General features: G+C 36.4%; 1 protein-coding gene across 4 annotated transcripts in view; it reads right to left on the reverse strand.

Moving 5' to 3' along the window:
- The window catches only part of RBM41 (RNA binding motif protein 41), a 65,539-nt gene that overhangs the window by 21,865 nt on the left and 18,856 nt on the right, over nucleotides 1-24,818 (reverse strand). The window lies entirely within an intron of this gene.

Below are 24,818 nucleotides of genomic sequence, written 5' to 3' on the forward strand. Positions count from 1 at the left end.
TATCTCTTGTCTCTTTTATTCTGAGAGCCCCTTCCTTCTCACCCCTTCAGTTCATTTTCTCCCCTACCTACTGATTATAGAAACCCCATTTGTTCTATGAACAAATGAATTTGATGGAGTATTTCCTGACGGTGGTGCTTAACTTGTTCTTCAATCCTCTATATTTCTTGGCAGTTAAATTTAGAACTATCCTAATACAGTAGCCACTAGCCACATGTCTAAATTTTTTAATATCAGTTTCTCAGTCAAACATCACATTTCAAGTGCTCAACAGCCACATGTGGCTAGCGGATACCATATTGAACAGAACAGAAAAAGACCATTTACATCAATGCAGATCAATATTAGATAGTACTGATCTGAGGGTTGATTAGATTCAGGTTCAATATTTTTAGGCAAGAATCCTTCATAGATAGGTGTGTAATTCCTATTGCATCATTCATAAGTCACATAATATGTGGTGGTCCCCTTTTCAGTGATGGTAAAATTGATCAGTGGATTCAGGTGGTGTTAGTCTCATCCCTCCATTATTAAGTTCTCCCATTCACATTTCACCTAATGGGTTTTATAAACATTGATGACCATTGCCTAGATTTATTAATTTATTAAGATATGCAAAATGGGGCTTTTCTAATTCTGTTATTTCTTTTGTATTTATTATCTGGAATTCTATAATGAACTTACTGTCATCAACTATTTCATTTCCCTATATATAGTTCATACAGGAAAGGCAGGATAAATGCTTAATTCTTTCCCATTATTTAACAATTATGACAGTAATGAGTTGGTACTTTAGAAATGTCCAATGGTGTCCAATGGTTATTTTTAGTATAATTATGAGATTATGTATTTTCATATACTTAATGTGTTTCAATTAAACGTAGTCATTCTTTTTAGTGGTCAAATTATCCAACTTAGGGCCAGTGGGACCCCTTCAAATCAGTTCCTGTATTACTTCCCAGTTTTCTGGCACAGCAAGATACCCAAGCACATTTTCTCATCTTGCACGTTGCATCCTGACCCAAATCTGGACTATTTCTTGAAAGACCCCTGATTCCTTTTAGTGGGAAGTGGTATTTAGAAACCCCAGTGTTTTGCTAGGTATGTTCACTGCTGTTGAATTGTTGCTTCCAGGCCTTTTTAGTGGACAAAGCTAGGACATTTTCTATGAGAGAAAGAAATCATGAATTTATATTGGTATTTCCAATTCAAAGGTAACACTGTAAAGTTTTTACTTAAACTCCTTGATTTTTGACTTCTATCTCTTGTCATATATTTAATATATTGGCTCCTAATAATATTAACAAAATTATTTATAAACTTCTTCCTACAATATACTTATAGAATTTTAAAATGTTAATAAAAATACTAATATGACTATCAACAATAAAACTGCTGGATACAGTTTTATACTTCTCTGTAGTTACTTTTGCCCTTAGAATATATCCTGTCAGGAATACACAAATATTATTTTTACGTTACTATAAGTAATTGTTTTCTCTGTGTGGTTATTCTACCAACTTTATTTCCTGTTAGGTTCATTTGCTTCAAGTTGTTTTTGAATTTAGGAATTGATTTGTTTTACTTTTTTGATTAATTTTTTTAATTATGCAAAACATTTACATTGATGGATCTAAAGGAAAAACTATTATATGGTACCTTCACCAAACTCACTTCCATCTCTGTTCCCTTCGTCCCATTCCCTTCTTTCCCCTAAAATTTATTCCCTTCATTCTCCTTAAAAAAATATTATTAGGTTTTCACTTATGGTTCCATTGTTTCTTTTTTGAAAATATAAGCAAACAGGCACACACACACACACACATATGCACGATTCATTAGTTATACCCCTCTCCTGCATAAAAGGTAATTTACTGTAAATATTTTTCTACAACTTACTTTTTTATACTTAACAATATATCCTGGAGATAATTCCATATTAATGTGTAGAGCTCTTCCCCTTCCTTCTTATAGCTGCACAGTACTCCAACTATTCCCCTACTGATACACATTGGTCTTGTATCCAGTCTTATGGAGTTACAAATAATGCCCTGACAAATAGCCTTATTTTGTATTTGAAATACAAAATAGGATTTGGTATTTTTCCAGTGTATCTTTGAAACAGATTCTAAGTGGAATTGCTGAGACAAAGGGTAAATTTGTGTATGTAATTCTTCTATATATTGTCAAATTTCACTCTGTAAGAGTTGTACTATTCTGTATTTCCACCAGCAAGGCACAAGAGTATTTATGGAAGTATTTCTTAAGACACAAGAAAGACTAACCATTAAGGAAAATATTGATAAATTCAACTACGTTAAAATTAAGAACTTCTGATCATCAAAAATGTCATAAAGAGATGGAAAAGAAAAGTCACAGAGTGAGAAGAGACATTTACTACACAAATAACTATTAGAGAACTTGAATCAAGAATATATAAAAAGCCTGGAGGGGAGAGCACCAGCCTGCCCTGTGCACTGAACCGCACTGAGGTGAGCCCAGCGGCAGCAGCCCCAACCCCCTCCTTGGACCTGGAGGGGAGAGCCCAGCCCACCCCGTACCCCAAACTGCATCGAGGTGAGCTCAACAGCAGTGGCAGACCACAGGGCTAGAGGCGGCTCCTCCCCTCCCCTTGGACCTGGGGGTAGCACCAGCCTGCGAGGTCTGACCTGCCGAGGTGTGCCCAGCAGAACTTCGTGGTGCTAGGGGCTCATTCTACAACCACAGATTCTGGAACGGGACCCAAGGTGGTTTAACATAACCACCACCAAACCTACTGTCAAGCAAAGACAATTCACCTCCACAGTAGCAACCAAGGAGACTCCACACCCAACCTCAGTGTAACAGAAGAAGCAAATCCTCTACCATATGACCAAACATCAACGAAAAAATACTAGAAGTACAAACAAACAAGAAGAAATGACACCACCAAAAGAATATAGTAATGCTCCAAAGTCAGACTTCATGGAACAGGGAATCCTTCAAATGCCTGAAAAAGAATTTTGAGCAATGATCTTAAGAAAACTTGAATAAATAAAGGAAGACTCAACTAGAGAACATGATGAAACAAGAAAAAATATCCAGAATATGAAGGAGGAAATCTACAGATTAATACTTTAAAAAAGAGTGTGGCAGAACTTCTAGAAATGAAAGATTCACTCAGTGAAATAAAAAACAAAACTGAGAGCTTGAGCAGCAGGGTAGAGCAAACAGAAGAAATAATTTCAGAGCTTGAAGATGGTCTTTTTGAAATAACTCACGCAGACAAGAAAAGGAAAAAAGAATTAAAAATAATGAGGAAAATCTAAGAGAGATAGCAGACAACCTCAAGTGCTCTAACATCTGAATGGTGGGTATTCCTGAAGGGGAGGAGAAAGGAAAAGGTATTGAAAACCTACTCAAGGAAATAGTAACAGAAAATGTCCCAGGTCTAGGGCAAGATACAGACCTTCAGATCCAGGAAGCTCAAAGGTCCCCAAACAGATTCAACCCAAAAAGATCCTCTTTAAGACACATTATAGTCAAATTTGCAAAGCTCAAAGACAAAGAGAGAATTCTACAAGCAGCAAGAGAAAAGCGTCAGGTCACTTACAGGGGAACCCCCATCAAACTCACAGCAGACTTCTCAACTGAAACCCTACAGGCCAGAAGTGGAATGATATATTCACAATACTAAAAGAAAAAAAATGCCAGCCAAGAATTCTTTATCCAGGAAGGCTCTCCATCAGAAATGAGGGAGAAACAGTGTATTGACCAGATAAACAAAAGTTGTGGGAGTTCACCACCATATAACCAGCCCTGCAAGAAATTCTCAAGGGAGTCATTTATCTGGAATCTGAATAATGGTGACCACTATCACAAATAAACAAGAAACAGCAGAACCCACTGTTAAAACAAAAATGCCAGCAAGAAATAGAAAGAAGCTAAATCATCCCACCTTAAATTCCCAACTAACAATGAAGAAGAGAAATAAAAGGGGAAATAATGATCAAAAGATATTTAAACCATCTAAACAGGAACTAAATGACAGGAATTAAGCAACGCTTGTCAATAACTACCCTAAATGTGAATGGACTAAACTCCCCATTCAAAACACACAGACTGACTAATTGGATTAAAAAGCTAGACCCAAGTATATGCTGTCTTCAAGAACCCACCTCACCTGTAGAAATACATAGACTAAAAGTGAAAGGATGGAAAAAGATATACCATGCAAATGGAAACCAAAAACGAGCAGGAGTAGCTATTCTTATATCAGACAAAATAGATTTTAAAACAAAAACATAAAAAAAGACAAAGAAGGCCACTATATAATGATAAAGGGATCTATCCAGCTAGAAGACATAACAATCAAATATTTATGCACCCAATACAGGAGCACCCAGATATATAAAGCAAACACTCTCAGACCTAAAGAAAGAAATAGGACCTAATACATTACTAGTGGGTGATCTGAACACCCTGCTCTCAGTATGGGACAGATCTTCCAAGCAACAAGTTAACAAAGAGACACAGGATTTAATCTATACCCTAGACCAACTGGACTTGGCAGATATATACAGAACATTTCACCCAACAACTAAAGAATACACTTTCCTCTCATCAGCTCAAGGTACATTCTCCAGGATAGACCAAATATTAGGTCACAAATCTAGTCTCAGCAAATTAAAAAAAGTTGAAATCATTCCAACTATCTTTTCAGACCACAATGGACTAAAATTGGAAGTAAACAATGCGCAAAACTCGGGAAGCTATACAAATACACAGAAACTAAATAATAGGCTCCTGAATGACCTATGGGTCAAAGAAGAAATAAAACAGGAAATCAAAAAATTTCTAGAACCTAATGAAAATAAAGATACATCATACAAAAACCTGTGGGATACTGCAAAAGCCGTACTAAGAGGCAAATTTATTGCAATAAATGCTTACATCAAAAGAATGGAAAGACTTCAAATAAATGACCTAACACTACATCTCAAAGAACTTGAAAAACAACAGTCCAAACCTAAAGGTAGGAGATGGAAAGAAATAATTAACATTAGAGTAGAACTAAATGAAATAAGACCCAAAAAACAATAGAAAAGATCAACAAAACAAAAAGTTGGTTTTTCTAGAAGATAAATAAAATAGACCAACCATTAGCTAGGTTAACAACAACAAAAAAAGAAGCGAGAAGACCCAAATAACAAAAACCAGAAATGAAAAGGGAAACATTACAACCAATACCACAGAAATACAAAGAATCATTAGATACTATTGTAAACAATTGTATCACAACAAATGTGAAAATCTGGAAGATATGGATAAGTTAATAGACACATACGAACAACCAAGACTGAACCAAGAAGAGATAGAAAACCTGAACAGACCAATAATAAGTAAGGAGACTGAAGTGGTAATTAGCAATCTTCCAACAGGGAAAAGTACAGGTCCGGATGGTTTTACAGCTGAATTCTACCAAACTTTTAAAGAGGGGTTAATACCAATTTTCCTCAAACTATTCCAAACAATTGAAACAGACAGTACTCTCCCAAACTCATTCTGTGAGGCCAACATAACTCTGATACCAAAACCAGATAAAGACACAACAAAAAGAGAAAATTATAGGCCAATATACTTCATGAACCTAGATGCTAAAACCCTCAACAAAATATTAGCAAGCAGAATACAGCAACATCCCAGGGATGCAAGGATCGTTCAACATACAAAAGTCAATAAATGTGATACATCACATCAACAAACTCAAGGACAAAGACCATATGATTATCTCAAAAGATGCTCAAAAAGCATTTGACAAAATTCAACATCTCTTCATGATAAAGACTCAACAAATTAGGTATAGAAGGAAAATATCTCAACACAATAAAAGCCAACTATGACAAGACCACTGCCAGTATCATTCTGAATGGAGAAAAACTGAAGGCATTTCCCTTAAGAACAGGAACAAGACAAGTGTGCCCACTCTCACCACTTCTATTTAACATGGTATTAGAGGTAATAGCCAGAGCAGTCAGGCAAGATAAAGAAAAAAAGGGAATCCAGATTGGAGAAGATGAAGTCAAACTTTCTCTATTTGCAGATGACATGATACTATATATAGAAAAACCTAAAGACTATCAAAAAACTCCTAGAGAGGGAGTTCTAGTCAAGACAGCAGAATAGACAGTTCCAAGTGTCACTCTTTCCCACAACTCAACCAATTGACAACTACAGAAATGTAACATCTGCCAAGCTGGGGTCGCTGGAGATCAGGGGAAGAGGAGGAGACCTCTACAGAGTTCATGATGGAGGGAGAAACCACGATGAGAGAAAGAAAAAACTTCTCTTAGTGTTTCAGGCCACGGCTGCTTTAAGACTGGAACTGATGAGCTCATTAAGCAGGAGCCGGCAAAAGCCACAGCTGTGCCCTTCAGATGGAGTTACTTGGAGGTGGCAAGGAAGAAGAGGGCCTTGGCGGCCTCCAGGACAGGAAGACCACTAATAGGGTTCCCGTGGACCCACGCTGGAGCAAGGAGCCAGAATAACTGAAAATAGAGCCATTCAGAGGCCAGTGAGTCATCACAAGGGACTTGTGCAGGGCCCATCCCATGGAAAGTCTTTGGAGCATGGTGGTGGGGGAGACAGGCCCACTGGGAGAACACTGGGACACAGCAAGGCCAGCTGACCTGCACTCCAATCAATGCAGGACCACTCAGAGGAGACTGGTTGGGAATGCAGAATTGCATGGGGTGCAATTTGATGAAAAAACTCAGGCCCAGATCAGAGTTTCTACACAACCCAGATCCACCGGGTCTCTGGAGAGCCGGAAGTACCTGTAAGATCAACCATTAAACCCTGAGATGCACAAAAAGCCTTCCCTAGGGAAACAGCAGCAAAGCAGCAATTTAGCTCAACCACACAGATCAAATACTGGTTCCCACAGGAAGTTCCCCTGTTTTAGAAGAAAGCAAAGGACAAAAAATTAGTTCCAGCCCAGGCAAATCACCAGTGCCTTGGGGCCTGCCTGGGAACTTGGGGCTTGAAGCCAGGGACTGGACCCCACTCCCACAACCAGGCACACTGCACCAGTACCTCAGGGCTCGCCGAGGGACCCAAGGCATGGAGAAGGGGACCAGACCCCACTCCCTCAACCAGGCACACCATGCCAGCACCTTGGGCACCTGCCTAGGGACCCAAGTCTTGGAGCCGGGGACCAGATCCCTCTCCAACAACTTGGCACAGGATGCCAGCACCTCGTGGCCCCACCAGGGACCTGGGGCTTGGAGCCAGAGACCAGACCCCACTCCCACAACCAGACACACTGCGCCAGCACCTCGGGGCCTGCCTGGGGACCTGAGGCATGGATCCGTGGACCAGACACACTCCACAACCAGGCACACTGGCAGCACCAAGGAGAATGCCAAAAACATCACCTCCATGTGGGTGGTTCACCACAGCCACCATAATAAGTATGGCTGCCGCAAAAATGGCTAGATGCCACAACCACCATGAAGATGGTCCACCAACCACTGGAGTGCATTGACACAAGGAGAGTCAACAACAGAGATAAAGAAAAGAAGAGGATGTCTCTCTCCACAAAGCCCTTTTCAGAGTGACAGAAGAAGCATCTGCTCTATGGTAATATTGGGGGACCTTATCACACCTCTCAGAATTGGGTAGATCATCTAGGCAACAAATCAACAGAGTAACCATTATTCTTTCAGAAGGAAAGAAGAAATCTAGGGTAAATAGAGGGGGACAGGGGAGGGAGAGAAGTATGGAGAGAGACTGGACAAGGGGCATAAAGAATAATTATGATTTGTAACGATATATATGCTAGCAATATTGATTTGATCAATATATCTCAATGTTGAACCCCCAAAATATGTATAATCAATTTTGATTCAATAAATAAATTAAAATTAAAACAACAACAACAACAAAAAACTCCTAGAGCTGGTTAATAACTTCAGTAAAGTTGTAGGATACAAAACAAATGCCCCCAAATCAGTAGCATTTATATACTCAAATAATGAATTAACAGAAAGAGAAATAAAGAAAGTAAGCCCATTTACAACTGTCATGAAAAAAATAAGATACCTAGTGATCAATTTAACCAAGGAGGTGAAAGACCTCTACAATGAGAACTACAAACCACTCCTGAAAGAAATTAAAGAAGACACAAAAAGATGGAAAGATATTCTATGCTCTTGGACTGGAAGAATTAACATTGTGAAAATGCCTATACCACCCAAAGTGATCTACAGATTCAGTGCAATCCCCATCAAAATATCAATGACATTCTTCACAGAAATGGAAAAAACAACCCTAACTTTCATGTGGAAAAATAAAGGACCCCGAATAGCCCAAGCAATCCTGAGCAAAAAAAATAAAGCTGAAAGCATAAAACTACCTGCCTTCAAATTATACTACAGAGCTATTGTAACCAAAACAGCATGGTACTGGTATAAAAATAGACATTCAGACCAGTGGAGTAGAATTGAGAACCCAGAAATCACCTCTCAGGCTTATAGCCATCTGATATTGGACAAAGGCAACAAAAATCTACATAGGGGAAAAGATTGCCTCTTCAACAAGTGGTGCTGGGAAAACTGGATATCCATATGCAGAAGAATGAAACTAGATATGCATCTCTCACCATACATTAAATCAACTCAAAATGGATTAAAGACTTAAGTATAAGACCTGAAACTGTAAAATTACTGAGGGAAAACATAGGTAAAACACTTCAGTAATTAAGTCTGGCCACAGGCTTTATGAACATGAGCCCAAAAGCACAAGTAGCAAAAGAAAAAATAAACAAATGGGACTATATCAAACTAAATAGTTTCTGCAGAGCAAGGGAAACAACCAACAGAGTGAAACAACAACCTACAGAGTGGGAGAAAATTTTTTCTAACTATGCATCCAACAAGGGACTAATATCCAGAATATACATAGAACTCAAGCGATTATACAGTAAAAAACAAACAACCCAATTAAAAAATGGGCAAAGGAGCTGAATAGACATTTTTCAAAGGAAGACATACAAATGGCCAACAGGTACATGAAAAAATGCTCAACATCACTAATCATCAGGGAAATGCAAATTAAAACTACATTGAGATACCACCTCACCCCAGTTAGACTGGCTATAAACAAAAAGACGGTGAATAACAAATGTTGGCAAGGGTGTGGAGAGAAGGGAACACTCCTACACTGTTGGTGGGACTGTAAATTAGTACAACCACTATGGAAAACAGTATGGAGGTTTCTCAAACAACTACAGATAGATCTTCCCTACGATCCAGCAATCCCTCTTCTGGGTATATACCCAGAGGAATGGAAATCATGTCGAAGGGATACCTGCACTCCCATATTCATCGCAGCTGTTTACAATAGCCAAGATATGGAGCCAACCTAAATGTCCATCGATGGATGATTGGATATGGAAACTGTTGTATATATACAACATGGAATATTACTCTGTCATAAAAAAAGAATGAAATACTCCCATCTGCAACAACATGGATGAACCTGGAGAAACTTATGTTGAGTGAAACAAGCAAAGCACAGAGATAAATACCGCATGTGCTCACTCATATGTGGGAGCTGAGAGAAAGGAAGGAAGGAAAGAAAGACAACAGTAGTGTGCTGGTCTTATGGAGGGAGGGAACATTCCTAGGGCTACAAAGAGGAGTAGGGGGGAAGGGGGAAGGGGAGGGAGGTTGGAGGATAATTGGGTGGGGGACACAGGGTACAAAAGTATTTTCTGGTAATGGGTATGCCCCCAGTATGAATCTGGCCCTCACATCATGGGCACGAGGGGTGACAATTAGCTTTGTATCTCATGAATATCCATAATAAAGAAAACAAATAAACAAGCAAATAAATAAAGTATAAGGGAGAATGTGTGTAAGAAAAAAAAAAGAATATATAAATAACTCCTACAAGTTAATAAGAAAAAGATGGGCAACCATTAGGAAAATGAGCAGAAGATTGAAGAGATGTCTTACAAAAGAGAAAATACACATACCTAATAAATCCATGTAAAATTGCTCAACCACTTTAGAATTCAGGAAAAAGTAAATTAAGAAGAAAACGAGATAATAAAAGAAAACTGACATATTAGCAAAAATTACAAAGAATGCCAATACCACATGCCACTGAGGTTGTAGGGCAACTGGAACCCTTATATATTGCCGGTGGGAATATGAAGCCACAGTGAAAATCACTATGACATTATCTACTAATGCTGAAGATATGTTCAACATACAACCAATCAATTCCACTCCCATAAATATATCTTAGAAAAATATGGGCATATGTGCACCAAGATACAATAGTAAGAATGCTAAGATCAGTGCTATTTATAATCACCTGGAACTAGGCATTTATAAATGTCCATCTAAGAAGAATCAATTATAAAATTCTGACAAGTTTTTATATAATGGAATACTATATTCCAATAAAAATGAACAGATTTCAGTTACATATGACCAAGTGCATGAATATGCTAATGTATACACTTAAAAATACTTTTTCAGAGACTATTATGAGACAGGCAGTATTCTTGGTTCTTGGGATAAATCAATAAATAAATAAAGATCCTTACTTTCATAGAGCTAAGTGAATTATATGTCATGTTAAAAGGTTATGAGGACTATGAAAAGGAAGAAAATATGGTAAGGTCATATTAGAAGAGTTATGGGTTGGTAATGATGATGGCTGCCATTTTAATGTTAGTTTGGATAGCTCTCATTGAGAAGGTGACATCTGGGTAAAGACGTGAGGAAAGTGAGGGCATTTATCATGCTGATATTAGAGTAAGGATGCAAGGTGGGAGTATGTATGAAAAATTAAAAAGGCTGAAATCATACAAAGTATGTTTTCTGTCCACAGTGGAATTTTATTAGCAATCCACTGCTGTAAGAAATATGGAAAAACACAAATATTTGGAAGTTAAACAATATACTTCTAAGTTACCTATGGACCCAATAATTCACAAAAGAAATTTTAAAATATTTTGAACTGAATGAAAATGAAAATACAACATATCAAAATTTATGGATGCAGCTAAAATAATGCTGAGAGAAATATATAGCTTTAAATGCCTATATCAGAAAAGAATGGCTTCAAATTTATAATCTGAGCTTCCAAGTTAGGAAACTAAAAAAAGAGAAAACTAAACACAAAGCAAGCAGGAGGAAGAAAATAATAAAAGATTACAGAATAAATCAATGCAATAGAAAACAGAAAAATAGAGAAAATCAATGAAATCAAAAGCTGGTTCTTTGAAAAGTTTAATCAAATGACAAACCCTTAGCTAGACTGCCCAAGAAAATAAGAGAGAAGACAAAAATGACTAAAATCAAGAATTAAAGACGATGTATCACTACTGCCTGACTCTACAGAAATGAAAAATGATTATTCAGGAATGGTATGAATAACTTTAGGCCAACAAATTAGAAAACTTAGATGAATGGGCAAATTCATATTAAGATACAAGTTACCAAAACAGACTCAAGAAAGAGAACAGCTGAATAAACTGGTAACAAGTAAAGAGGTTGAATTAGTAATCAACAAACTACCCACAAAGAAAACCCAGGTCCAGATGGCTTCATTGGTAAATTCTATCAAATATTTAAATAAATAATACCAATCCTGCACAAATACTACTGGAAAATGAAGGAAGAAGGAATACTTTAAAATGTATTCTATTATGTCAGTATTATACTGATACCAAAGCTAAACAAAGATATCACAAGAAAAGAAAATCATAAACCAATATCCGTCATGAACAGAGACACAAAAATATTTAACAAAATATTCACAAGCCTAATCCAGCAACATACAGAAAGGATTATATACATATAAGTAGGATTTATCCCAATAATGAATGATTGGTATAACATCTAAAAATTAATTAACAGAATATCTAAAAATCAATTAATACCATATTAATAGATTAAAACCTTAAACTACATGACCATCACAATAGGCACAGAAAAAACATTAAACAAAATCCAACACCCATTCATGATTTTAAAAAAACTCAGTTAATTAGAAGCAGTAGGGACCATCTTTAACCTGCCTATGGTAGGCTGAATAATGGCCCCCCCAAAGATGTCCATATCCTAATCTTTGAAATCTGTGAAAATGTTAAGTTACATGGTAAAAAAAAAAAAAAAAAAAAAAAAAAAAAAAGGCAGGTGTGATTAAATTAAAGATTTTGAGATAGGGAGATTATCCTGGATTATGCAGGTGGACCCAATGTAATCACAAAAGTCCTTATAAGAAGAAAGCAGGAAGGTGAGAAAAAGAATAGGAGATGTGATGATGGAAGTAGAGGCTGGCGTAAAGTGAGGAAGAGGCCATGAGCCAAAGAATGCAGGTGTCTAGAGCTGGACAAGGCTGACCTAGAGCCTCTAGAAAGAATGCAGCCCTGTCGATATCGTGATTTCAAGACTTCTGACCTTGAGAATTATAAGAAATTTGTATTGCTTTAAGCCATTAAATTTGTGGTAATTAGGTATAACACCCACAGAAAAATAGTATACCACCAAGAGCATGTACAGAAAACCTACACCTAAGATCATACTTGATGGTTAAAAACTGAATGCTTTTCCCCTAAGACTGGGAACAAGACAAGGATGTTAGCTTGCACCACTTTCATTCAACATTGTACTGAAGGTTCTAGACAGTATAAGGAGGCAAAAAAAAAAAAAAACTAAACCAAACCAAACCAAGCAAAAAGGCATCCAGATTGGAAAGGAAGAAGTAAAACTGTTTCATTCACAGGAAACATTATTGTCTATGTAGAAAATCCTAAGGTAACCATAATAAAACTCCTCGAACTAATAAAAGAGTTTAGTCACAGGATACAAAATGAATATACAAAAATCAACTGTATTTGAATATACTTTCATGGAACAGCCAGAAAATGAAATAAGAAAATAATCCTATTCACAAAAGCATTAAAATCAATAAAATGCTTAGACATGAATTTAACAAAAGAAGTGCAAGACTGGTAAACTAAATACTACAAAACAATACTGAAATAAATTGTAGAAGATTTAAATAGAGACATTCCCTGTTCACAGATTAGAAGATTCATCATTAAAATGGCAACTTTCCCCAAATTGAGTTACAGATTAAACTCAATCCCTATTAAATTTCAGCATGCTTTTTTTTTTGTAGAAAAATTGACAAAATGCTTCTAAAATTTACATGGAAATACAAAGAACCTAGACTCAAAAAAGCAATTTTAAAAAAGAGGAAAAAAGTTGAAGGAGTTACACTACCTGATTTCAAGACTTACTATAAAGGTACAGTAAAGAGATTTGGAGCATAAGGATAGGCATAGAGATCAATGGAACTAAATCGAGTGTCCAGAAATAAACCATTACATTATGGTCAATTAGTTTTTATACAAAGATGCTAAGACAGTTCAATGGGGAAAATAATAGTCTTTACAAAAAAAGAGCTGAGACAATTGAATATCTGTACACACAAATATGAACTTTAACCCTTTACCTTACACATAAAAATGAACTCAAATGTATAATAGATCTAAATATAAGAGCTAAGACTATAAGTATTCTAGAAGAAAACATGGGAGAATATCTTTCTGACCTTGAGTTCAGCACAGATTTCTTAGACATGACCAAAAACACGTCATATAAGAACAAACTGATAAATTAAATTCCACTAAAATTAAAAACTTTCATACTTTAAAAGATACCATTAAGAAAAGAAAAAGACAGGCTACAGACTGGAAGAAAACATTTGCAAATCATATACCTCATAAATGACTTGTATTCAGTATACACAACAAACACTTACACTCAATTCTAAGGAAACAAACAACCCTATCAAAAAATAGGCAAAAGACTTGAATTGACATTTTACCAAAGAAGACATATGAATGGCTAATAAGTCCATGAAAGGTATTCAAGATCATTTGTTATTACAGAAATTCAAATCAAAACCACAATGAGATATCAGTACACATACACAGAATGGCTGTAATAAAAAAGACAGGTAATAGCAAGTATCGGCAAGGATGCAGAAAAACAGGAAACCTCATACATTGCTGATGAGAGAGTAAAATGGTACAACCACATTAGAAAACAGTTTGGCAGTTTCTCAAATGGTTATATATAGGTTTACCACATGACCCCAAAATTCCACTCATCCAAGAGAAATGAAAACATGTCCACACAAAAAACTAGTACACGAATACTCACAGCAGGATTATTCACAATAGCCAAAAAGTCGAAACAACCTAAATGTCATCAAGTGGTAAAGGGATAAAAAATATAGCATATCTAGACAATGAAAAACTACGTAGCAATAAAAAGGAATAAATTGGTGATACATGCTACAACATGGACGAACCTCAAAAACATTATACTACATGAAAGAAGCCAGATTCAAAGGACCACATATTGTAAGATTCCATTTATATGAAATATCTAGAAAGACAAATATATAGACAGAGGCTTGGGGTATATGTGAGTCATTTACTGCAAACGGGCTCAAGGGAATTTTGCCAAGAGATGGAAATGTCCTAAAATTGGATTTTGGATTTGATTGGTCACTTCTATAAATTTACTAAAAATCACTGAATTGAACATTTAGAATAGGTGGATTTCATTACATGTAAATTATGTATGTCAATATAGCTGTTTGAAAATAAACTATTCAATCTTATAAAACGTGAGAAGAAATAGAAAACAGAGAAAATATACTGAAAGACATTAAATTAATGGAGAGATACCATGTTTATATTTGAAGATATAAAGACTCATATTAGAAATATGTCAATAGACCTCAATTGCTTTAAACACTCGATGGAATCCCAATCAAAATCATATGAAGGAGTATGTTGTGTATGCATGTTTGTAACTTGATTAACTGAATCTAAAATTCACATGGAAAGGCAAAGTGTCAAAAGCAGACAAAACACTTTTGAAGAAGACCAAGGTATAAGAAATTGTTCTTCCGCAGTACCAGATATCAAAACATTATAAAGCTAAACTGTATGATATTGATTCTAGAATAGCCAAAAAGACCAAAGGAACAAAAGAAAGAATCCAGAAAAACACCCATCCATATATGAACACCTGGTATATGTCAGAGGCAGCAATATGACAACAATGTGGAAACATTTTCAATATATGGTGTTGGGACAGAGGGCTATTTATTTACATGAGAAAAAAAAAAACTGGAGCCCTACTTTAAATCATATACATAAGTCAATCCCAGGTATATTAAAGACTTAAATGTAAAAAACAAAAAACATAAAGCTTTTACACTAAAGAACAGTATCTTCCTGTGCTCACAGTAGGGAAGGATTTATTAATCAAAGCACAAAAAGCACTAAGTATAAAGGAAAAAATAAATTTTATTACGTAAAAATTAAGAACTTTTGTTCATCAAAAGATACCATAAAGGCAGCAAAATGATAAGTCACAGAATGGGAACAGACATTTTCAACATGTATAACAAAAAAAGAGGAAGTATCCACATTATAAAGAAGTTGCACAAACTTGTAAGAAAATGTACCTCAGAATAGAGAAGAAAGTTGGAGATAGAATATTCAGGAGATATAACCCCAACACTTTCTTAGCTCCCTCTTCCCTGTAGGAGCACTGTAGGTAGGTGGTAATCACTGAGATCTGCCATATTCTAGGGCTTCTGATACATACCTAAAGTAACCTCAGAACCAAGACTACATCTGGACAAAGATACAAACAGATGGAAAGATATTCAGGCAGCAAATAGGCATTTTCACATTTGCTAAATGGGCAAAAGAACTGAATAGCCATTTTACAAAAGAGGCCGTCCAAATGGTCAATAAATGTGTAAGAAGATATCCAACATTACTAATTATCAAGAAAATGAATTAAAACCACAATGAAACAAAGAAACAATATGGGCCTGGACTCCTGAAAAATACCAGTGCTCTGAAAGAGACACACACACACACACACACACACACACACACACACACACACACACACACACACACACACACACACACACACACACACACACACACACACACCTGGACTCCTGAAAAATACCAGTGCTCTGAAAGAGACACACACACACACACACACACACACACACACACACACACACACACACACACACACACACACACACACACCTGGACTCCTGAAAAATACCAGTGCTCTGAAAGAGACACACACACACACACACACACACACACACACACCTGGACTCCTGAAAAATACCAGTGCTCTGAAAGAGACACACACACACACACACACACACACACACACACACACACACACACGCAGAGGAACTGTTCTAAAGCACACTACATGCAACGTGTGATCCCTGACTTTATCCTGGATTTAAAATTGAAAAATCTGATTACGAACTGTATATTAGATAATTTTAGAGTAACAATGTTCTCTTAAGATTGATCACAATACTGTGATTATATAGGAGAATATCCTTGTTCTTAGGACATACATAATAAAGTATTAGAATTGTGTAATGAGTAGAGGCTTGAAGAATTTTGAAGTGCTTGATAGTAAAAGCCTACATTGCCTTGAAGAAACCATTGGTAGAAATATGGATGTTAAAGGTGATTCTAGTGAAGGCTCAGAAGAAAGTGAAGAGGACAGCAGAGCTTTTATCACCCTAGAGAATATACATATGAGGGTACTTCAAAAAGTTCATGGAAATATTTTCCATGAACTTTGAAGTACCTTTGTATATATATCATCATGAACATAATGTTACTAGAGATATGTTAATAGTGCTTCTGGTGAGGCCTTAGAAGGAAGTAATGAACATGTTATTGAACACTGGAGGAAAGGCAATCTTTGTTAATGTGAAGAACAAAGAACATAAAGCTTTTAGAATAAAGAACAGTATTTTCCTGTGCTCACAGTAGAGAAGGATTTATTAATCAAAGCACTAAGTTATTGGGCTGGCCCTGTGGCTCACTCAGGAGAGTGCGGCGCTGGCAGCACCAAGGCCACGGGTTCAGCTCCTACATAGGGATGGCCGGTGTGTGCACTGGCTGAGCGTGGTGCAGACCACACCATGCCAAGGGTTGCAATCCCCTTACCGGCCAAAAAAAAAGCACTAAGTTATTTAGTTATACTTATTTATGTTTACTTATGTTTAGTTATATTTATTGTTATAAAATGGCAGAAACTTGGCTGAATTGAATTTTGTTGTTGGGTGAAAATTCTGACTTATACAGTGATAAAGTTGGATATTTAGCTGAGGAGAATTTCAAGCAAAGTGTGAAAAATGAAGGCTGATTTCTCCATGATGCTTATAATAAAATGAGAGGAAACAGGTAAATTGAGGAAGGAATCATTAAGAAAAAAGGAACCAGCACTTGATCTAGAAAATTCTCAGCCTATCCAGACAGCATGCTCTGCAAACAGGGCCAAGGTTGTGGCTGGACACTTTCACTGAAGAGATTAGGTGTGAGACTCATAGATCCAATCAACCATCTCAGCAGGATCCAGGAATAGAGAAGTTATCCAGGAAGGATCTGTAGAGAATCCTCATGCCTAATGGTGTAGATCTCTTCACACACATGAGATTGACAAGGTTTCTGAGAATTTTATCCCAGAAGAAACAGTGCCAACCTGGTGTGAAAAATACAGAGATAGGACAAAATGAAGGAAGGAAACTCCAGAAGCAAAGCCAGAGGTGCAGTGGCCAGAGACAGTGGGACCACAGCGGGCACCCCGGTGAGCCAAGAGGGTGGGCCCAAAGGACAGAGCACTGAACTCAGAGCATTACTCTCAGACCTTGAAAAGTAATGGAATTTGCCCTGCTGAACTACAATCTTGCTTTAGAGCCGTAACTCTTTTATTTCTTCCTTTTTGCCCTTTCAGTATGAGACTGTCTATTCTATGCCTGTCCCACCATTACGTATTAGAAACAGATAACTTGTTTTCTAGTTTCACAGGTCTCTTGATGGAGAAGGATTTTGCCCCAGGATAGACCATATCCAGCCTCACCCATACCTGATTTAGATGATTAAGATAATGAGACTTGGAATTTTTTTATAGTTGATATTTAGATGAGATTTGGGACTTAAACTTGATGCTGGAATGACTTTTTAAGACTTTGGGGGATGTTGTGATGGAGTGATTGTATTTTGCAAGTGGGATGAATGTGAATTTTTAGAAGCCAAAGGGTGGACTCTGCTGGGTTGAATAGTATATCTCCAAAATTCATGTCTACCTGGAGCCTCAGACTGTGTGATCTTATTTGAAATAGGATCTTTGCAGACGTAGTTAAATTAAGATGAGATAATACTGTATTAAGGTGGGCCCTAAATCCAATGACTGGTGTCCTTATATGAAGGCCAGGTGAAGACACAGAGAGAGAGAGACAGACACACACACACACACACACACACACACACACACACACACACACACACACACACACACTGGTGTCCTTATAAGAAGGCCATGTGAAGACACAGAGACACACAAAGAAACACACACACACACTGGTGTCCTTATAAGAAGGCCATGTGAAGACAGAGACACACAAAGAAACACACAGAGGGAGAATGCCATTTGATGATAGAGGCAGAGATTGGGATGATGTGTCTACAAGCCAAGGAACACCAAGGATTGTGGGTAACTACCAGAAGCAGCAAGGAAGGATACTCTCCTAGAGCCTGAAGAGATACCATGGCCCTGCCAACATCTTGATTTCAGACTTTTGGCCTTCAGAACTGTGCAGAGGATAAATTCCATTGTTGTAAGCCACCAAATTTGGTAATTTGTTACAGCAGCCCTAGAAAACTAATACAGTGACTATAGAAAACTCTTCCAAGAATTGTGTTGTAGCAAGGACAAACTATTGATACACATGACAATATGAATAAATCTCAAAAACATTTATTTTTTAGAGAAGCCTTACACAAAGAATACATACTGTATGGATCCAGTTATATGAAGTTCTTGAACAGGCAAAACTAATCTACAGTAGGAAAAAAAAAAAAAAAACCTAGTTGCCTCTGGGAGGGAGAGGTGGGATTTATCAGAAAGAAGTATGATAGAACTTTCTGAGATGATGGTAATCTTCTATGTGTTGACAGAGATTAGGTTACACAGATGCAGTGGTGTGCTGGAGATGGTCCACTGATATATATCTACTCACAACTCCATGTTCAGTGATGACATATTGGTAGCTTGGAATTGGCCATGGTGGGAATATGTATACCATAGAAACTGGCAAATGATACAAATCAGGGCCTTTTTTTCCTGGAGAGCTGGTTGTTAAACATTTACCAGTATATCACTACACAGATTTATATACTGGTCAAATGTCAGCAAATGAACACTTACGGTTTGTGTATTTAATTACATACAAATTTTACAGCAAAAAAATGTAAATAAATATTTAGCTTTAGCTAACAATATGCATGCTGAAGTATTTGGGGCATGCATTTGCATCAGCATTTATAAAAATATATTAATAAAGTAAGATGGATTGGTAAATGGATAGAGGTATACAAAGATATGGGATAAGGTAAAACATTAATGGTAGAATCCTCAGGATGATATAATGGGTGTTTGTAATAAAATTCTGTCAACGTTTCTGCATGTTTGAAAATTTTCACTGAAACAAAGAATTGAAAAATATTTTCCCATTTGGATATCAAAAAAAAAAAAAAAAAAAAAAACATGTATTTAATCCTGTCTTTTTAGGGCTTCAATTTTTACATTTAATTTTTTAAATTGAAGGCTACTTATAATGGTGTATAGTGAAAGGAGACAATCTAAATGTATTGTTTGCTCAAGTAGCTAAACAACTGAATGGCATTTTACATTTTTATAATTTTCTTTACATAGTTCATGCTAGGAGTACGAATACCAAGGAAACTGGCATATGATACAAATCATGTTAAAGTCCTAAGAGGAAAGAAGCAATACTGGGGATAACTGACTGAGCGGTCCCTTGGAAGATTAAAGGGATAGGACCCAGCACAAAGGTGTAAAGATTAACCTTACCCAGGAAGGACTTCCCTAGCACTGAGTCAAGAGGGAAGAAAATGAGAGTTGGTATGCAGAAGTTAGCAGAGAGTGGAGCAAGTAAATAAAAGTTCTTGCTGATGGTAGTGTTTCCTTTGAAATAGGGCTATCTTAAAAATGATGAAATAGTAGGATAGAAAAGAGTAATAAAGATCTAAAATAGTATTTGTAAGGAATGAAAAAGAGAGTTGACTAGGGATCCACGAGATAGATTAATGAACAAGGGAGAAAGCACTAGACAATAACAAAGTTGAAGAACTTGTAGAGGCACTAATTAACAAAGTTACAGTTGACCCTTAAACAACACAGGTTTGAACTGCACTGGTCCACTTGTACACAGATTTTTTTCAATAAATACTGTAAATGTATTTTCTCTTCCTTATGATTTTCTTAATAATATTTTCTTTCTTTAGCTTACCTTATTGTAAGAATATAGTATATAATACATACAACATATAGAACATGTGTTAATTGACTGTTTATGTTATTGGTAAGGCTTCCAGTCAACAGTAGGCTATTAGTAGTTGAGCTTTTGGGGGATTCAAAACACAGATTTTTTACTGCATTGGGGGTCGGTGTCCCTAATCTGCCTGTTGTTCAAAAGTCAAATGTACATAATTTTTCTCTAGGAGTGCTCAGAAGCCATGGTAGAGAAATAGAGAAGTCAATTACTTGAATTCAGGGTTGAGGTTTTGCTGGGTAGGTATTATACACAGACAAGGAAGCAAGGAGAATGATTCATTGGTAAGAATATGGTTAAATGATGGACGACGAAGTCTAAGTGAGATTTGTAAGGAAGAGGACACAGGAAGGGGCTGACAGATGGGAAGAAAATAAAAAGGTCAAGAAACTGGAGATTTCAACAGGGCTGAAGAGAGGGTATAATGGATATAAGACAGGTATGAGAGCCAGAAGGATAAGAAAAAGGTTGTGGTCAGAGAGTAATACACTGGAGTTTAAGATTTCAGAGGAAGTATATTTCTAGATATAATATATGTTGTTTTCCTACTGACTTAAGGTTAAAAAATGGGATATGAATAACTCCAAAAAAATTGACTCAAGATACAATAAAATCACACTTAATAAACCAATAAATCTTTTCAAATCACATGTACAATTGCTGTGGTCAAGAGCACAGACTTTTGTGTAAGAACAGACATGAATTTAAGTCCCATCATAGCCACTTAATTGTGATCTTGAGAAAGTCACTTATCCCCTCTGAAGCTCAATTTCATTATCTGTAAAATGCGTAAAACATGTGCCACTTGTCATAGGGCTATTGTAAGGTTTAAATGCATTAATGTACAAAAATGCTTAGCACAAGGACTGACACAAATAAACCCTTAAGAACTGTTAGCTACTAGGACTTCTATTTCTTGGTAAGATGAAGTAAGGAAACTTTACCCTGTCTCTCCCACTGAACAGTAATAAAACCCAGGAGACTTTGAAAAACAAATGGCAGTAGGTAGAATGGGTAAGGAGCCCAGAATTTGAAATAACAAGAACTCAAGCCCAGACACTTCATAACCAAGTTGATGAAAATAAAGAGAAAGAAAAAAAATGTTTTTAAAACCCCTACATTTTTGGTCAATTGATATTCCACAAAGGTGTCAAGACAATTCAATGGGAAAGAATAGTCTTTTCAACTAAAGGTGCCAGGACAACTGGATATCTATAGGCAAAGAGATAATGGTTTGCAGACCTAAATGTATGAGGTAAAACTATAAATCTTCTAAAGCACATATGAGAAAATCTTCATGACCTTGGGTTAGAAAGAAATCTTTACAGGACCAAAAGCAGAAGTCATAACAAAATTAATAAGTTAGACTTCATCAAAATCACAAACTTTAGAGCATCAAAAGATGCCATTAAGAGAAGTGATGTCAGTGAAAATGGCAGTGTAAGGACCTCCAAAATTTCTCTTCTCGAGAAAACTGTCAAAAAACTGAGAATCAACTTTTTCAGAACTCTAGAAATTAACCAAAGGATTACAGCAATCTGGGGATTATTTATTCAAGAAAAATAGCTGAATCACAGTAAGATTAATGAGTTTTATGGCATTTTAACTTGCCCTATACCCATTCTTGTCTCCCAGGTCTGTGGTAATCTTGAACACCAACAACCTGAAATCAAACAGAAAACCAGCAGCCTGGCAGCCACTGGAGGGAGAAAGAACAGGATTGGAGCCCCTTCAAAGCATCATTCTGAGAGAATTTTCATTACTTCACCTGTCTGGTTGTCTCCTGAAAATCCCAAAAGCAATGCTCTCCTTATCTGACCTGACTCAAACAAAGCTCACCTAAAAGACTTTTCCCCAGGAACTTTTATCAAAAACAATCAGAGGCAGTTGCTGAATTTCAGTTACCTACAGTGGTGAATAACAGTTGGGGCAAACAATACATTAACCAAAAGCTTAGAAAATCTGGGGGAATGAGATATCCATAGGGTGCTCTAAAAAGCTCCAACATATTTCCGGTGATCTAAAAGGCCACACACGCATGTCCAGGGCTGTGTCAATGCTTAGGAAAGACCTGAAAAAGGCCTAAGGTCTCACTTCTGACTAACTTTGAGGTTCTGCTCAAGCAGGAAGTGAAGGCTAAAATGGAATTGTAAACTGCACGACTAAGTGTTGAAGATGTGCTCAGCTCACACACAGAATCCCTCAGCAAAGACTGGGAAAAGTACTGATTCTAGACATAATGAAAACATTATACTAAGTTAGAGAACACCACATATTATATGATTCTGTTTATATAAAATGTCCAAAACAGGCAAATCCATAGAAACAGATAGTAGATTAGAGGCTACCTGGGCTGGGAGTAGAAACGGGACTGACAACAATCTTTGGGGTGATGGAAATGTTCTAAAACTAGATTGTGCTGATGCTTGATGAACTTTGTAAATTTACTACAACTCACTGAATTGCATACTTAAAATGAGTGAGTCTTATGGTATGCAAATAAAGCAATAACTCAATAAAGCAGTAAAAAAAAAAATGGCCCAAATATATGCTGCAAGAAACTTACTTTTTTAAAAATAAGCTCATTTCCAAATATAATAATATAGATAGGACAGAAGTAAAATGATGGAGAGAAAGTAATTCTGGAATGTTGGAGTAAGGACTTCTGAAAATCTGCTCTTCCATAAAAGCAAAAAGAACACTGGAAAAATTGTCAAAACCAAATTTTTGAGAAGTCTGGAAATTAAAGGCTTGCAACAAAATAAGGAGGATTTATTCGAGAAAGACAGCTAATCTCAGAGAGAGCAGGGAGGTTTGCAGCATTTCAACTTTTCATAATCCCATCTCTATCTTTGCAGTAGCTTTGAAAACCAACAACCTTGCAACTATAGTACTGTAAAAACCAGTGGCCTACTGACACTGGGGTAGCAGAACAGTTCTGGAGCTTCCTAAAAACCCCATCCTTAGAGAATTTTCACTATTTAACCTCCTTGGAATCTGAATGAAAAACCACATTCTCAGGGCTTATCTTTGACCTGGCTCATATCTCACTCTGTGGAAATAGTTCATCCCTAGGGCATTTGTCAAGACAAATCAGTGGGGCTTATTTAACATTGCAGCTGCTTGAGATGGCATTTACAGTTGGAACTAACAAGAGACTGACAAAAAAAAAACTCAAAAGGAAAAATAGGGACACATAGGGGTTTTGAAATGTTCAGACATATTCCTGAGAATCTAGAAGGTAATAAATACATGCAGGGCTATGTATATGCCCAAGAAAGTTAGGGCCAGAGAAGACTCTAATGTCTTACTTCTGGCTGACCTTGAGGTTCTGTGAAAGCATGAAGTGAAGCCTAAGGCAGAGTTGTAAACTGCCTGCTTGAGTATTGAAAGAGTGCCCCAACATACAAACAACCCCTCAGCAAAGCCTGGTAGACTTTTTGGTTCAAGATATTTAAGGAAAACTCTCTCCAGTCATTAAAGGGTATCTAAATTAACTGAGGATACAGAATACAGAACTTACAGAATTAGTTCAGGAAAGTCACAAACAGCAACAACAACAAACCCTAGGTGTGGTGGTGGACTGATTTCCAAAATTGTCACCTTATATGAGTATTATTTAAAATGTCTAATTTTCAACAAAAAATACAAGACATTGCAAAGAAACAGGAAAGTACGGCCCACACACAGGAAAAAAAAAGGTCAATAGAAACTGTTCTGAGAAACTATGTTGGGTTTACTAGGCAAATCTTTAAACCAGTTATTATAAGTTCTTCAAAGAACTAAAGGAAACCATGTATAAAGAACTAAAATAATGTTTCAGAATGTCTTATAAAATAGGGAGTAAGGTAAAACATTTATATAAAAAAATGTTTACATCATGTAATGATAAAATTAAAAAAATAAAAACTTTAAAAAAATAAAATAGGGAATAAAAATACACAGAAATTATTTTTTTTATTTTTTTAAATTTTTTTTTATTTTTTTTTTTATTTTTATTTATTTATTTTTTTAAAATTTTATTTTGTCAATATACATTGTGGCTGATTACACAGATAGAAATTATAATTAAGAACCTAACAGAAATTCTGGAGTTGGAAAGTACAATAACTAAAATGAAAAATTCACCAGAGGGGCTCAGCAGAAGACTTGAGCTGGCAGAAGAAAAAATTAGTAAACTTGAAGATAGGTCAACTACCCACTCTGGGGAAATTACCCAGTCTGCGGAGCAGAAACAAAGAATAAAGAAAAATTATCAGAACCTCAGAGACCTGTGGGAGATCATTAAACCTGTGAGATACCAGCATACACATAAC

This window comes from Cynocephalus volans, chromosome X, assembly GCF_027409185.1.
Source record: "Cynocephalus volans isolate mCynVol1 chromosome X, mCynVol1.pri, whole genome shotgun sequence".
Taxonomy (NCBI): domain Eukaryota; kingdom Metazoa; phylum Chordata; class Mammalia; order Dermoptera; family Cynocephalidae; genus Cynocephalus; species Cynocephalus volans.